At 39.1% G+C, this 14,924-nt stretch overlaps 1 non-coding gene across 1 annotated transcript; it reads right to left on the reverse strand.

The window, feature by feature from the left end:
- Positions 1–10,798: 10,798 nt before the first annotated feature.
- Positions 10,799–10,870, reverse strand: TRNAE-CUC (transfer RNA glutamic acid (anticodon CUC)). Its single transcript has one exon. It is a non-coding gene; the product is annotated as a tRNA-Glu (tRNA).
- Positions 10,871–14,924: the final 4,054 nt, after the last annotated feature.

Raw genomic sequence — 14,924 nt, forward strand, 5'->3', positions numbered from 1 at the left:
CTTCAATAGATGTAGCTGTCCTACCGTCACCAGCTCCAATGTAAGTTTTTCTCATAAGCAGACGAGGTCACCCACATAACTCCAGAAACTCAGTTTGCCTTAAGCCACAATAACCTTTGATTTCTTCTGACCCTCACTAAAGGGGTGTGTTGGTTTCTGCGTATAACATTACAATATTTAGAAGTTATGTTTGATGATGCTTAAAATGCTTAAAGTTTATTTCAAAGTGGATTTAACTTAGTTTCACCAAGTTTCAGAAGTAAAAGGAAAAAGTAAAAGGAAATGAAATATTGTAACTGAGCAGGTCCCTGTGGGGCCTTCCTGGGCACAAAGCCTTTCAGTGTCCTTCATTTCTTGTTTGTAGGCAAAAGGCTTCATCCTTCTAGATCCTCCCTGAGTTCCAAAGAGCAGACCTCTCTGTACTGTGTACTTCAGTCGTGTCCAACTCTTTGGAACCCCATGGACTGTATTCCGCCAGGTTCCTCTGTCCATGGGATTCTCCAGGCAAGAATACTGGAGTGGGTTGCCATGCCTTCCTCCAGGATATCTTTCTGACCCAGGGATAGAATCCATGTCTCCGGAGTCTCTTGCATTGGCAGGCGGACTCTACTACTTAGCAAGCCACATTGGAAGTACATCATAATGCAAAATAGGTTAGAGTGATACAGAATCAAATTTTTAAAGTCCAGGCAATCACAAAGCACAGGATATGTAAATATTAACAATACTGAATCGGCCAACAGGGCATTTTGCTTAATAGACTGCAAAATTCCTAAGGAGAGAGATTCTGCCATCTGACTCAGCTCTGATTCCCAACAGTGCCTAGCCCAGGGCATTGCACAGAGCAAATTTCTGATACATTAAATTGAATGAAGTTTTTAAAAAAGTGGCTTATCTACCTTAACAGAGATTGGAAGGATTCAAAGTTAAATTTAAGGAGTTAAAGTAAAACTCTACTTGCTGGGAACTGTTATAAGTACAATCAGAGACTGAGGTAGTCTCAATTATCTCCATCCTAAAGAAACAGAGAGATTAAATAGCTCACACAACTAAGGAAGAAACCACGAGAATTCACACCTAGCGATTATACATTTACAATCATTATGGTCCACATACTCAACCATTGTGCTGTATGTCAGTTAACACCACTGGTGAATAGCCAGAGATCCACAGCATCCTTTTTCTAAGGAATTCTTCAACTGAGAGGTTTGCTATTAGCTTATTAGTGTATTCCTTCTGTTGAAGTCAAGAAATACACTATAATGATTATGCATTCTATCTTTGGAGTTACTCTATACCTAAGTTCAAATTCTGGCTCTATGAATTTTACTATTTTAGATAACCCATATAAGTGAAATCATACAGCATTTGTCCTTTTGTGATGAGTTATTTCATATAGAAAATTTTACTTCTTCCTTTCCAATTTTGATGCCTTTTATTCTTTCTTTTTCTTGTTTAATTGTACTGGCAAGTACTGACAGCACTGTGTTGAAGAGAAGTGGTTAAAGTGGGCATCCTTGTCTTATTCTTGAACTCAGAGGAAGAATTTTCAGTTTTTCACCATTGAGTATGATATTAGCTGCAGGCTTTTCATATATTGGCTTTATTATGAAGGTAGCTTCCTTCAACTCCTATTTGGCTGTTTTTACCATGAAGGAATGTTAGAACTTGTCAAATATATTTTCTGCAAAAGTTGAGATGATCATGTATTTCTTGTCCTTCATTCTGTGAATTTGGTCTGTTATGTTGATTTTCATATGTTGAAAAATTCCTGCATCTCAGGAATAAATCCGGCTCAGTCATGGTGTATAACCCTTTTAAATGTGCTTTTCAATTTAGTTTGCTAGTATTTTGTTGAGGGTTTTTGCATTAATATTCATCAGGGAAATTAGTCTGTAGTTTTCTGGTAGTGTCTTTATCTGGTTTTGGTATCAGGGTAATACTACCCTCAGAGAATGAATTTGGATGTGTTCCCTTCTGCTCAATTTTTTCACAAGATTTGAGAAGAACTATAGTTAATTACTTCTTTAAATGTTTGGTAGACTTCTTCAGTAATATCTGATCTTGAGTTTTTCTTTGTTGGGAGATATATATCCATCTGTCTCTCTCTGTACATATCTCCCTGTCATTAGAAACGATAAAGACTATACTCTATTTGGAAATGAGACTGTACTAAACAATGGCTGAAGAAGAATCATCCATTCTATGCCTTCGCTTTTGTTGGATCACTCAGAAATACATCAGCTAGTGGTTTTTGCTTGTCACTTCCAATTATTTTTTATTTGTGCATTTAATTGCACCTACTTTCCCTTCCATATAAATTCAAGACCCCCTTTTCACATACTGTTCTGCCAAGTCTCTGAGGCCTGGCCAGAAAGCTGATATTCTGTGCCATATTGCCTTTTGACTGATATCGCCCATTTGGTATATCTCAGTTTCCCCTAATCACAACATCTCATTTATTGCTAGAGAAAACACTGTTGCTGGATTTTTCCCTTTTCACCTGTCTAATGACAGAGTCCTGACTCACTTGCCCAAAAAACTGCACACAATTCAGAGATCTTTTGAGAACCAAACTGCTAGTTATTTGAGACTCATAAACCTAGGAAATACCTGTAGTACAGGTTTTTGAAACATGGTTTATTTTTTGGTTACAATTGTTAGTCTTCCTGATGCTCTAGCCCTGATGTCTGAGAGCTCAGAAATCTGTTGGGAGGTTTTCGTTTACTGATTCAATCTCCTTACTAGTTACTGGTGTGTTCAGATTTTCTTTGTCTTTATAATTTAGTTCTGGCAGGTTTCTAGGAATTTTTCCATTTCTTCTAGGTTACCCAATTTGTTGGCATACAATTGTTCATAGTATTCTCTTACAATCCTTTTTATTTATGTGGCATTGGTTGAAATGCCCCCTTTTCATTTCTGATTTTAGTTTTTTTTTTCTTAATCTAATTAAGGGTTTCTCAATTTTGTTGGCCTTTTAAATAAAGCAGCTCTTAGTTTTATTGACATGAAAAATCTTTTGCTAGTCTCAATTTCATTAATTTCTACTCTAATCTTTATTATATCCTTAAAATAGTAATTTTTAGGTTATGTTTTTATTATAATTAAAAAAAAATTTAAACATCTTTTAAAAAGGAGGTCAGTTTCCCTGGGAGAAGGAACAAGAATGAGGAGAAGGGTCCTGAGGAAATTTTTCGAGACTGATGGATTTTGATTGTGGCGATGGTTTCACAGATATAAACATATGTCAAAACTCATCAAATTGTACATTTTGCACATGTACAGTTTATTGTATGTAATTATACCTTAATAAAGCTATCAAATTGCAGATTTCTAAAAACAAGTCAAATTTTTAAATTTGCAGGCATACGTTATTTCAAGTGATTTTTTTCTAAGTTTAGTCTATTCAAAATTCCTTCGCTACAAAGTCAATATTTGTGTTTGTCTCCTGTACTTTGCCTGTTCCTGGATCTCCAGTTTTGATCCTGATCTGCTATTTAACTCTGAGCCAATCACACTCAGTCTTCTTGAGTAGAGGCAGCACTATAAAGAAGTTCAACAGAAATATTCTCTCAACCATTTTCCAATTAGACTCTTTCATCATTGCATTTTCAGATTGATATTCATCTCATCAAAGGAGGTTGTGCCTATGAAATAATCTTGTCCTCTTAATTTTTAAAAGCAGATAGCATTTATGACATGATTGCAGACACTTTATACATTTAACTTTGGAGTTTTACTTTTCAAGAGCCTTATTTATCAGTATGAAAACCGGTAATGATGTTACACTACCCCTGATGGCTTTAAGATGCTAATTGTGTCACTGACGTACAGTTTCAATAATAGATGTGACTCCTTTGACACCAGTACTTTGAAAAATCTACAGCCCCTCTTTGTTAAAGCAACTGAACCTAAAATACTAATATGTGCTCTATAATAGATGAAAGATGTTTTAAGATAGGCAGGCCTAGGGGCAATTTGACATTTTTCTCTTTGATTCTTAGTTATTACCAATGTAATCATTCCAGGTTCAATGCAAGATTCTTCCCTTTTTCGTCTTCAAAACTAGAAAATTCTCACTTTTTCATCTAATTGATTCCATTATATACTGCATCACTTTGTACACCTACAGCAACTCTAAATCCACCTAGTGGTTTTATCTGCAATTTAAATCTACTGGCTCTCATCATCTCTCTTGAAGGCTATGGCTTCAACATAATTTATTCAGCATTTTATTCAAAAGATATTTATTGAATGTCAAACTATGTGCCAGGTCTCTATAACAGAGATATGGCTGTGAATAAGGAAAAACAATCACTCTCATGGAATTTGTAGTCTAACTGGAAGACAGATATTGAACAAGCAGCTATAAGGTTGATGAGTGTAACAATAAAGGAAGTATAAGACCAAGATGTTTGCTATGGGAGCATTTCTTTTTGCTTTGTGCTTTGAGGGGCAAAACCACTAGCTTAAAAAATGATATGTATTTCTTTCAACTCCCTGCTCCTGGCAACCCACAGGAAAGATTCCACATAGGGAATATCGTGTCAAGAAGTAGAAACAAGTCCTTATGACTTTTTTTTTCCTTTTTAGGAAAGTCAAACATCCTTCGTAACAGTAGTCATTCTTCTAGTTTAGCTGCTGGCTGAGCAAGACTAGGTATTTATAACAATTCTCCAAGTTTTCTCTTGGTGGTTATAGCTGTTCCCCACATTTTATAAGCTATCACTGCCTGGGAGATACTTAGAAGAAACACCCTCCGAAAAAGATTGTTTTCCTATGTTTTTAAACAATAGTTCACAGAGTTGTTAGACCGCATCTACAAATTGGTTCCACGAGAGCCTTTAGGGAGAGCTTTTTGTTTTCTTTAGTCTTAGATTTCTTGACATACCTGGGGGCTCTCAGAGAAAAGACTTTATTGACTTTAAGGCCATGTTTACAAGTCAATAGCGCAGAAACATTTTTGCTATGAAAGCTGTTTGGTGGCTCTACAAGCACAGTTAAGCTTGTCAGAGGGTAAGTAAATGAACAACTATAACTTAGGCGTCTTCTGAAAGATCATTAGGTCCAAACTCAACCCCAGTGTCAACAGCAGCTGAAACGAAGGAAAAAGAGAGACACACCTGGTGAAAAATACAGAAGAGATAAGATGCTTTTCAAAAGGCTAACCTAGGATTATCTTTCCACCAGGGCTAAACCAAATAGAAGATAAAAGACATGTTTACTTGCAGAATCCTATCATATTTGTGCAGACCCAGAGTCCAGGCCTGCTTAAGTGAGTTGTTTTCTCTCTGTGTTTGTCACCCCGGTTCACAGAGGAGGGGAGGGGAGTTTGGGTACCTGCCACTCAAATCTTCCCCCAACCCTCTGCTTCCTAACATCCCTGGTGTGCATGGGCGGATCTGTGAGGCCACTTCGGCATTTTGATTGAGTCTATAATCTTCTGACTGACGAGGATAAGAGGTTTTGCTGGCAATAGACCTAGAATAATCAGGCAGCACATCTGTGTGAATGTTAGCACCTTATGGTGGAAAGAGCCCCAAGTCTCGGTAAAATCACACAACCTCTCTGGGTCTCGTTTTCCCCTTGTTTTAAAACGGACTGGGTTAGAAGACTGCACATCTGAATCACCTGGGATACTTATTAAAGGTAGGTATTTCTGGGGACTTCCCTAGGGATCCAATGACAAAGACTCCGCACTCCCAATATATGGGGCCCGGGTTCGATCCCTGGTCAGGGAACTGAATCCCACGTAGTGCAGCTGAGAGTTCACATGCAGCAACTAACATCCAGTGCAGCCAAACGCATAAAATATTTTTTTTAAAAAAAGTATTTCTGGCCCATCCTTGCAGATTCGAATAAGTGGTGGCATGAGGATAGGAGCTAGCTTAGGGGTAAGAGTGTGTGTTGAAATCTGTTTTCTAGAAGCTCTGCTGGTGGCTCTGCTGGGTAGCCCATCACATTCTGTTGTAAGTTTTTCAGAGATGATTTCAGAAAACCGCAAAGTTAATCTTCCACAAGGAATACACTAGTATTGTACTATGTAAAGTATTAAAATATGTTGTGAAAAATACAGCAGTTGGTGCTCTTTCCTCTCATCTCCCAAAGACTAATCTGAATTAACCCCAAAGTTGGAAGCACGAGTAACGATAACAATAATATTAAAACTTAACTACATGCCAGGCACTGTCCTAAACACTTCATAGGTCTTCATACAATTATCTCAACAACCCTGTGAGATAGAATATTACCATTAGTCCATTTGACATATGAGGAAGCCAAGGCACGAAGAACTCAAGTAGCTTACACATGGTAACACAGAGAGCAAAATAAACCTGTTGGATTCAGGCTGGCCCAGAGGAACATTCTGCCTGGAGATATTCAAGTAGTTTCCCTCTGACATTTGCAGGCAGTATAGTTTTCTGGAAAAAGCCAAGGCTTTGGTTTCAAACACTTATTTAGTTCTGGCACAATTACTCACTGCTTGTGTGGTCTTGAGTGATCTTACTAAAATAGCATAGTTATTGTTGTTTAGTTGCTAAGTTGTGTCCAACTCTTTGCAACGCAGGGACTGTAGCCTGCCAGACTCCTCTGTCCATAGGATTTCCCAAGCAAGAATACTGGAGTGGGTTGCCATTTCCTTTTCCAGGGGATCTTCCTGACCCATGTTTCTTGTGTCTCCTGCATTGGCAGGTGGATTCTTTACCACTGCACCATGTAGACTGGGTGGCTAAAGAACAGACATTTGTTTCTCACATATCTGAAGACTGGGAAACCCGAGATCAAGATGCCAGCCATTTCACTTCCCAGTGAGAGGCCTCTTCTTGGTTTGCAGAAGGCCATCCATCTTGTTGTATGCTCATGTGACTCAGAGAGAGGGCTCTGATCTTTCCCTCTTCTTATATGGGCACTAATCCCATCATGGGGGATCTACCCGCATGACTTCATCCAAACCTAATTATCTCCCCAAGTCCTCCCTTCAAACACTATCACATTGGAGGTTAGAACTTAACATAGGAACTTCAAGAACACACACCATTCAGTCCACAGTTCTGAGTTTCAATTTTTTAAAATCTGCATATTACATATCATAGCTATTTGTAAAGTTTGAAAATGACACAAAGAAAGATTTTTATAAGGCCATAGCTCAGTCCCATAATAAAACCAAAGTAAAACTTTCAAAACTTTTATTGATTACGTACTGATTACATATTAGTCTCTCAGTTGTGTCCCTTTGTGACCGCATGGACTGTAACTCGCCGGGCTCCTCTGTCCATGGGATTTACCAGCCGAGAATACTGGGTTGGGTAGCCATTCCCTTCTTCGGAGGATATTCCTGACCCAGGGATCAAGCCAGGGTCTCCTGCATTGCAGGCAGATTCTTTCCTGTCTGAGCCACCAGGGAAACCCGAGCAACTAAGACACTGTGATAGTCTCATGGTATATACGTTTATTTTCAAACTCACCAAAATGCACGCATTAAATACAGACCGCTTTTTAGTGTGTCAGTCATACTGCCCCCCCCCAAATATGAACTTACAGTGGAGCAAATTGACTTAAAAAGAATCAAGTGGCCATAGTCTCTGCTTTGCCCCGTCCCACCCTCTACTCTTTCTTTTTTTCTAAAATTAATTTTCACTGGAGTATAGTTGTTTTACAATGCTGTGTGAGTTTCTGCTGTACAACAGAGTGAATCAGCTCTACATGTAGATATATCCCCGCTTTTTTGGATTTCCTTCCCATTTAGGTCACCACAGAGCAGTGAGGAGAGTTCCCTGAGCTATACAGTAGGTTCTCCTTAGTTATCTATTTGACAAACAGTATCAATAGTGTGAAAGTGAAAGTCACACAGTCGTGTCTGAATCTTTGCAACTGTAACCTGCCAAGCTCCTCTGTCCATGGGATTTACCAGGCCAGAATACTGGAGTGGGTAGCCATTCCCTTCTCCAGGGGATCTTCCCAACCCAGGGATGGAACCCAGGTCTCCGGCATTGCAGGCAGATTCTTCACCAGCTGAGCCCATATAGGGAAGCCCATCAATAGTGTATATATATGTCAATCTCCCAGTTCCCCCTTCACTGCCCCCAACTCTTGACATCTGTTACCCGAGGCCAACTTCAAGGGGAGAAATACAGCTGTGAAATCTTTAGCCTAAGGGCAACGTTCTTTTCTAGCTCTAGAATTCTTTAGTGTATGAGCCATCATCCAGCCCCTCCTTCTCTGTTTCTGATTCATCAGTGGAGTGTGGAAATGCTTAATACTTTCTCCTTTGGAATAATTCTTCTGTGACCTTTTCACCTCCAGTCTAGCCTACAGGCTGAAGAACTAGGTTAAAGATAGAAAAGCTTCGGTTTTTAGAGGAAACGATAAATAAACAGGGATTGAATTTCCTTTTTAGGAAAAATTTTCTAGATTAAAAAAATAGTATCATTTTAATATTTTTAAAATATGTTGGTTATGAAATTCATGGAGAAAATATAAAGTAGTATAGAAATGTTCTGAAGAAACTGCATTGTAATCACAAAACCACACAACTGGTATTAGAAACAAAAGCACTAACAGAAAAGCCTCTTTTCCAACATCACCAGAAAAATGAATCTAACCGCTGAATCTCTATTTGGCAGCATCCGAAGACTCGGCTACTTAAGGTAACCGCTGGAGAGGCTGGCGGTCAAGTCCAAGGAGGTGGCACAGAGAAACCACACTAGAGTATTCATTCAGCCAACACAAGACCATTAATCAACCGCAAAGACAGAAAGATGAACAAGGAGACTCAAGAATTTGAAGAAGTTAACCCCAGGAATCTTGGCCCTGTCATGCAGTGACCCCTCAGGTTAATATTGGACAGACTATATCATTATCTGAAGGGAGATAAGCAAAGTATGTAGGGCTCTGGCACATCTGCATTGAGCCACTTCAGAGAGTAGCTCTTGAAGAAGGGTCTATGAGTAACAACCTGGTAACACCTAACTTTCTGTGATAATTAAACAAGCATTGCTATTCACAATCATTGTGGCACAATACCAAGAAGTAATCAAAAATTTATTCATGTGTTTTTGTGTCTTAACCTTGTTTCTGACCTCATCTTATTTTTCCAACCTATAATTTTAATTTGGTTCAGCTTTCCTCAGCCATTTAGCTTGAATTTTATTTAATCATTATATAAATAACCTTAAATCCCATGGAGAGTCAGCAGATCATTAAGTAATTAAATAATTATTAAGACAATGACAGCAAGAAATTTCTCTCTTCCTCCTTTCTCTCTAGCTCTCTCTCTCTCCTCTCTTTTCTTTATACAAAGATTCGTTGAGAATGCAGTGATCTCAGGCCTAAAATATTCAGCTCTGCCTTTTGTTTAGGACTCCTGGAAAGCTGGGGTGGTCCATTGATCTATAGTTAAGATGTCATCCCCGCTCCCTCCTCTTTTGCCCCATGCTTTGCCTGTACAAATGGAGGCTTTGGGATTTTGCAGTGTGCTAGCACTCTAAAACCCTATTAATATTGTTACCTTTTTGGTTGACATATTTGTAGTTACAGTAACTAATCTAAGCTAAAAGATGTAGAGGTTTTTGCAAGTTCAAACAAAACCTATTATTATTTTGAAAAAAAACAAAAGACAAGCCACCAACTCAGCCTCCATACTTAATTTCAAAGGACAATCATCAGAACAATATTCTTTACCCCAACATGGGAAATTAAAAAATATATATATATGTATTGTAAAGGATTTTGCAAACTGCAGAACAGATGAAAGTTCCTCCACTTAAAATTTGAGGTTAATAAACTTCAGGAATCTCACTAAAGTAATGAATGAGACAGGTTTCCCAAGCACTTCCTGTTGTAGTTGAGGGAGGAAAAGGCTCCTTCCCCAGCTCCCCCAACCTGAAAGACAGTGGGTGCTACTAGGACTGCATACTGGTTGTGCATGCGCCTGGCTGAAATTCCCAAAAAAGAAGCACAGCTAGGGTGGGGCAGAGGCACAGGCCTCCAAATTCACAGCTGCTATCAGTTTCCCAAACTGTTTTTAGAGTCTCCAGGGTTGGGAGTGGGATAGATTATGCTCTGCACAGTTTGGTTTGTGGATCTGGGAAGGGAGCCAGATAGAGTTCTCCCGTGATTCTGGAGATGATGTGTGCTCTCCAGAGACGTGTGAAGTTACAGACTCACAGAACCGGGCCTTCAGAGATCAGCCGGTGAATCTGTCCATTTGTTTTCCAGAACATGTAATGGAGGCGCAAAATGTAAAGTAGTAGTGTCCAAGGTCATCACATAAATGTTCTCTTGACACAGCAGGGACTCAAGCCCAGTGTTTTCTTCCAACTCATTCATGTCTAATAAACCAAGTAGATAGTAATCAAAATGGTCAGATATAATTTGAAGATATATAAAACATGGACTTTGGTAGGACTTCCCTAGTGGCTCAGACGGTAAAGCGTCTGGGCTTTGGTATAGTATACATATAATAATTTTAATGTAGTAAAATATATATAACATAAAACTTTCAAGTGTACAGTTCAGTGGTATTAAGTACATTCACTTTCAGATGCACATATATATTTTACAATGCCCGCTATCTGCATGGAAATGGAAAAGTTCAGCCAAAAATATTTTTCTCTTCTCAATCAATTATTGAATGGGAACCTACTATGTCTACCATGTTAGAATCTGACAGACTCTAGGACCTCAGGAGTTTATAACTTGTTCAGAAAGCAAGATTCATAAATAGGAGGCTGTAACTAAACATAAAAGGCAGTATGATGCCTTTTTCTTTTTGGTCACACAGCTTGTGGGATCTCAGTTCCCTGACCAGGAATTGAACCTGGGCCACGACAGTGAGAGTGCTAAATCCTAACCACTAGACCACCAGGGAACTCCAAAATGCAGTATGACACATTTTAAATGAATGATAATGACGATAAGTGTGTAGAATCCAAAGGACAAAATCATTATGAGATGTGCACATGTGTGCTCAGTCGCTTCAGTTGTGTCTGACTCTTTGCAACTTCATGGACTGCAGCCCACCAGGCTCCTCTTTCCACGGAATTTCTCAGGCAGGAATACTAGAGTGGGTTGCCATTTCCTTCTCCAGGGGATCTTCCTGACCCAGGGATTGAACTTGTGTCTCCTGCTTGACAGACGGATTTTTCACCACTGCACCACCTGGGAAAGCCTCATTTTGTGACTAGTAGTCAGGCAAAGCTTCAGAGAGAAGGACTTGAGCCACATTAATAAAATGGGAGTCACAAGAGGATGCTGCAGAGGAAAGAACAGAGTGACTCAAGCTATGGAGGTGCACTGCAAAAGACTTTTTGACAAAAAGTAAATTAAAAAGTCTGAGAATAGCAAGAGTAGCTTGCTACCAGATGCAAATGGCCAATTCTATGCAAGAGGCCATTTTATTGGGAGCTGTTGAAGACTCTTGAACAACATGATTTTAACAGCACGTTGCAATGATAAGTGTAGGATGGATTGAAAGAGAAAGAGCTGTAATTAGGAGGCCATTATGAAAGTTTTAGTACAGGGAAAAGAAGGAACGGTGGGGTTGTGATGTGGTGCCATAGATATGTGAAATATTGTAGAGAGAATCAATAGAACTTATTAATCAATTAGATATTGAAAGTGGAGAGGAGGGGCAAGAATCCTAGCTTCAACCAGAACTGTGGTACCAAAGACTGGATTAAGTCAAGAGGGAGATAATAGTAAAGGGAAGTTCAGTTTTAGAGATGCTGAAATGGAGGGACTTCCCCACTGGTCCAGTGGTTAAGACTCTGCCTTCCAATGCAGGGGATGTGGGTTCAATCCCTAGTCAGGGATTATTATTCAAACACATTTTAAAGAAATTCTTTTAATTTTCACCTGCATCTTTGGCACAAAGTCTTGATCTCCTCAACTTAACTAACTGAAATGGGAATGATTAAGTTGATCACAATGTATGATATAATCTTCACGCAGAAGTAGAAGGACTGTAACTCAATGGCAAATATCAGGTTCACTTTATAATAATGGAGAAAGAATTGGAGACAGAAAGCCTTTTAATATTGTATTCGGTTGAGAAAAATCCTATGGAAAATTGCAAATATATCCAGCAAGTTTAATATTGGTTTATATTAAGTTGCTGTGGTGGTGGTTTAGTTGCTAAGTCCTATCTTGACTCTTGCGACCCCACGGACTGTAGCCCCACCAGGCTCCTCTGTCCATGGTTTTTCCCAGGCAAGAATACTGGAGTGGGTAGCCGTTTCCTTCTCCAGGGAATCTGCCTGATTCAGGGATTGAACCTGCATCTCCTGAATGCCAGGCGGATTCTTTACTGCTGCGCCACCAGGGAAGCTTATATTAAGCTGCTAGGTTCAAGCATTTCAACATGATGTTACTGCTATGAAACAAATTTAGAAAAATCAAGAGAAAATACTGTGTAATGTACTAACAGTGTTGGAATCAGACCAAAAGAAAGTTTTACTGTTTACAAAATTATTTAATTTGCCATCATTCTGACCTAGAAATTTTGATATCTAGCAGAGAAAGCATTAACTACAGAGTAAATGAACTCTGTATTTTTCTGTATGTTTCTCCTGTAGGGTGGATCTAATCAGTAGGTACAGTGCTTAGGGACCATGATATTTTTAAAAAGCCCATGAAATTTTATTAAACTTTGTCTAAGAAGAAAAAAAATGTTGAAGCATGTAAATTGCATAGAAAATAATTTAAAATATTGATATTAGAGTGGGAAGGACCCAGAGAGTCAAAAGTGTCTATAGGGTCCACAAAAGTCATAATGTGGCCGGCCCCCTATACTCAGATCTGGGTCTCTGGTTCTAACCATAAACCATTGTTTTTCAAACTATTCTGCATTCACTTAAGAATCCTGTCAGCCAATTATTTTCTTTTCATTAAAGTTAAATATGCCCATAATTAAGAATCAGCTAGTTCTACAAATTTGCAAAGACAAATGTCAGTCTCCAATGGCTTTTCTCCATATCCTCTTTCTCGTGAGCATCTACTTTGTACTTTTAAGCTACTCTTCTGATATTAGCTCTAAATCTCTAAGTAACAAGCTTGTAATGCTCCTTGTTTCTTTTTTTTTAAGGTTTAGATTTTATCTGTTGACTTCCTATCATGAAGCTAATGATTTATTTATTATTATTTTAAAAGTATTTATTTATATATTTGGCTGCACTGGGTCTTAGTTTCAACATGCAGAATCTTTAGTTGTGGCATGTGGAATCTAGTTCCCTGACCAGGGATTGAACTCTGGGCCTCCTGCCTTGGGAGTGCAGAGTCTCGGCCACTGGACCACCAGGGAAGTCCCTGGTTAATTTTTATATTATACTGGGCTTGTTCAGTCACAAGTGATAGAATTCCAACCTAGCTTAACACTAAGAAAAAAGAAGCTATAGAAAGGGCACTCCCTTGTATGTGGACACTGGGAACTCTCACATCCTCAAGTCTCCTTTTCTGCATTTATTCAGCTCCAGATGTGGTACTTTATTTTACCCTCTATAGGTATAGAACTCAAGCTAGCAGTAGGAGCAGGAGAGGATTGTGGAGAGATTCTATTTTATGCTGCTCCAGTAAACTAATTCCAAAGAGAAAAAAGAAGATTCCCTTCCAGTGTTATTGTGAAAACCCTTCTGGAAGGACTCAGATGGGCCTAGCCTGGATCTCCCATCTTCTCTTTGAGGTTAATCATTATCACAGGGTTTGAAGCCTATGACTGGCTGTTCTTGAGTCATAAGCCCACCCCAAGGCAAGGTAGAGAAGTGATTGACAACTCCACAAAATTTGATTGGCACAAGGGAGGAGCAATTACCTAAAGGAAGAGGTAACATTCCTTCCAAAAGAGGAGAAAAGATGTTGGGCAGAGTCAAGACCATAGATGTCCTTTATGATCTCTATGATCTTTTAAGGATCAACTTGGGTGTCATTTCTTGATACCCCCCTACCCCCTCAGTTCAGTTCAGCTCAGTTCAGTCTCTCAGTCGTGTCCGACTCTTTGCGACCCCATGGACTGCAGCATGCCAGCCTTCCCTGTCCTTCACCAGTTCCAGGAGCTTACTCAAACTCATGTCCATCAAGTCGGTGATGCCATCCAACCACCTCATCCTCTGTTGTCCCTTTCTCCTCCTGCCTTCAATCTTCCCCAGCATCAGGGGCTTTTCCAGTGAGTCACTACTTTGTATCAGGTAGCCAAAGTACTGGAGTTTCAGCTTCAGCATCAGTCCTTCCAATGAATATTCAGGACTGATTTCCTTCAGGATTGACTGGTTGGATCTCCTTGCAGTCCTAAGGTCTCTCAAGAGTCTTCTCCAACACCACAGTTCAAAAGCATCAATTCTTCGACGCTCAGTTTTCTTTATAGTCCAACTCTCACATTCATACATGACTACTGGAAAAATCATAGCTTTGACTAGACAGACCTTTGTGGGAAAAGTAATTCTACTGGGTTACATATCCCTTTCTGAATTCATGTTACATCTTGGCTGTACTGCATCCATATTAATTTATATGTACATCCATATTAATTTATAATTGTCTATGTGTTGGTCTTTCTTACCAGACAGGAGCTCTCTGAAGAGAGCTACTGTAGCTTATTCCCATTTGCACACCCAGCCCCTCAGCAGATAGTGGGCATTCCAGGAATGATTTAAAAAAAAAAAATTAAAGATTATTACAAAATGGCAGCAAATCCTTTTGAATTGAGAGGAAAGAACAAAATGAAAGCTTAAAAGTATCAGACATTGTGATAAATGGTTTATATCAAGGGATTCATTTGATTTTTCACAACAGCATTTGAGGAAGGTGTTGTTTTATTTCACAGACAGGAGGTTAGAGATCAAGGTCCCACAACCTCATACAAATGATGTGTCAATATAATAATAAGCACTTTACCACTTGCTCAGTGGTAAAGAATCCGCAGTGCAGGAGAC

The sequence above is a fragment of the Giraffa tippelskirchi genome, chromosome 9 (genome assembly GCF_054371585.1).
Source record: "Giraffa tippelskirchi isolate mGirTip1 chromosome 9, T2T-mGirTip1v1.2.pri, whole genome shotgun sequence".
Classification (NCBI taxonomy): domain Eukaryota; kingdom Metazoa; phylum Chordata; class Mammalia; order Artiodactyla; family Giraffidae; genus Giraffa; species Giraffa tippelskirchi.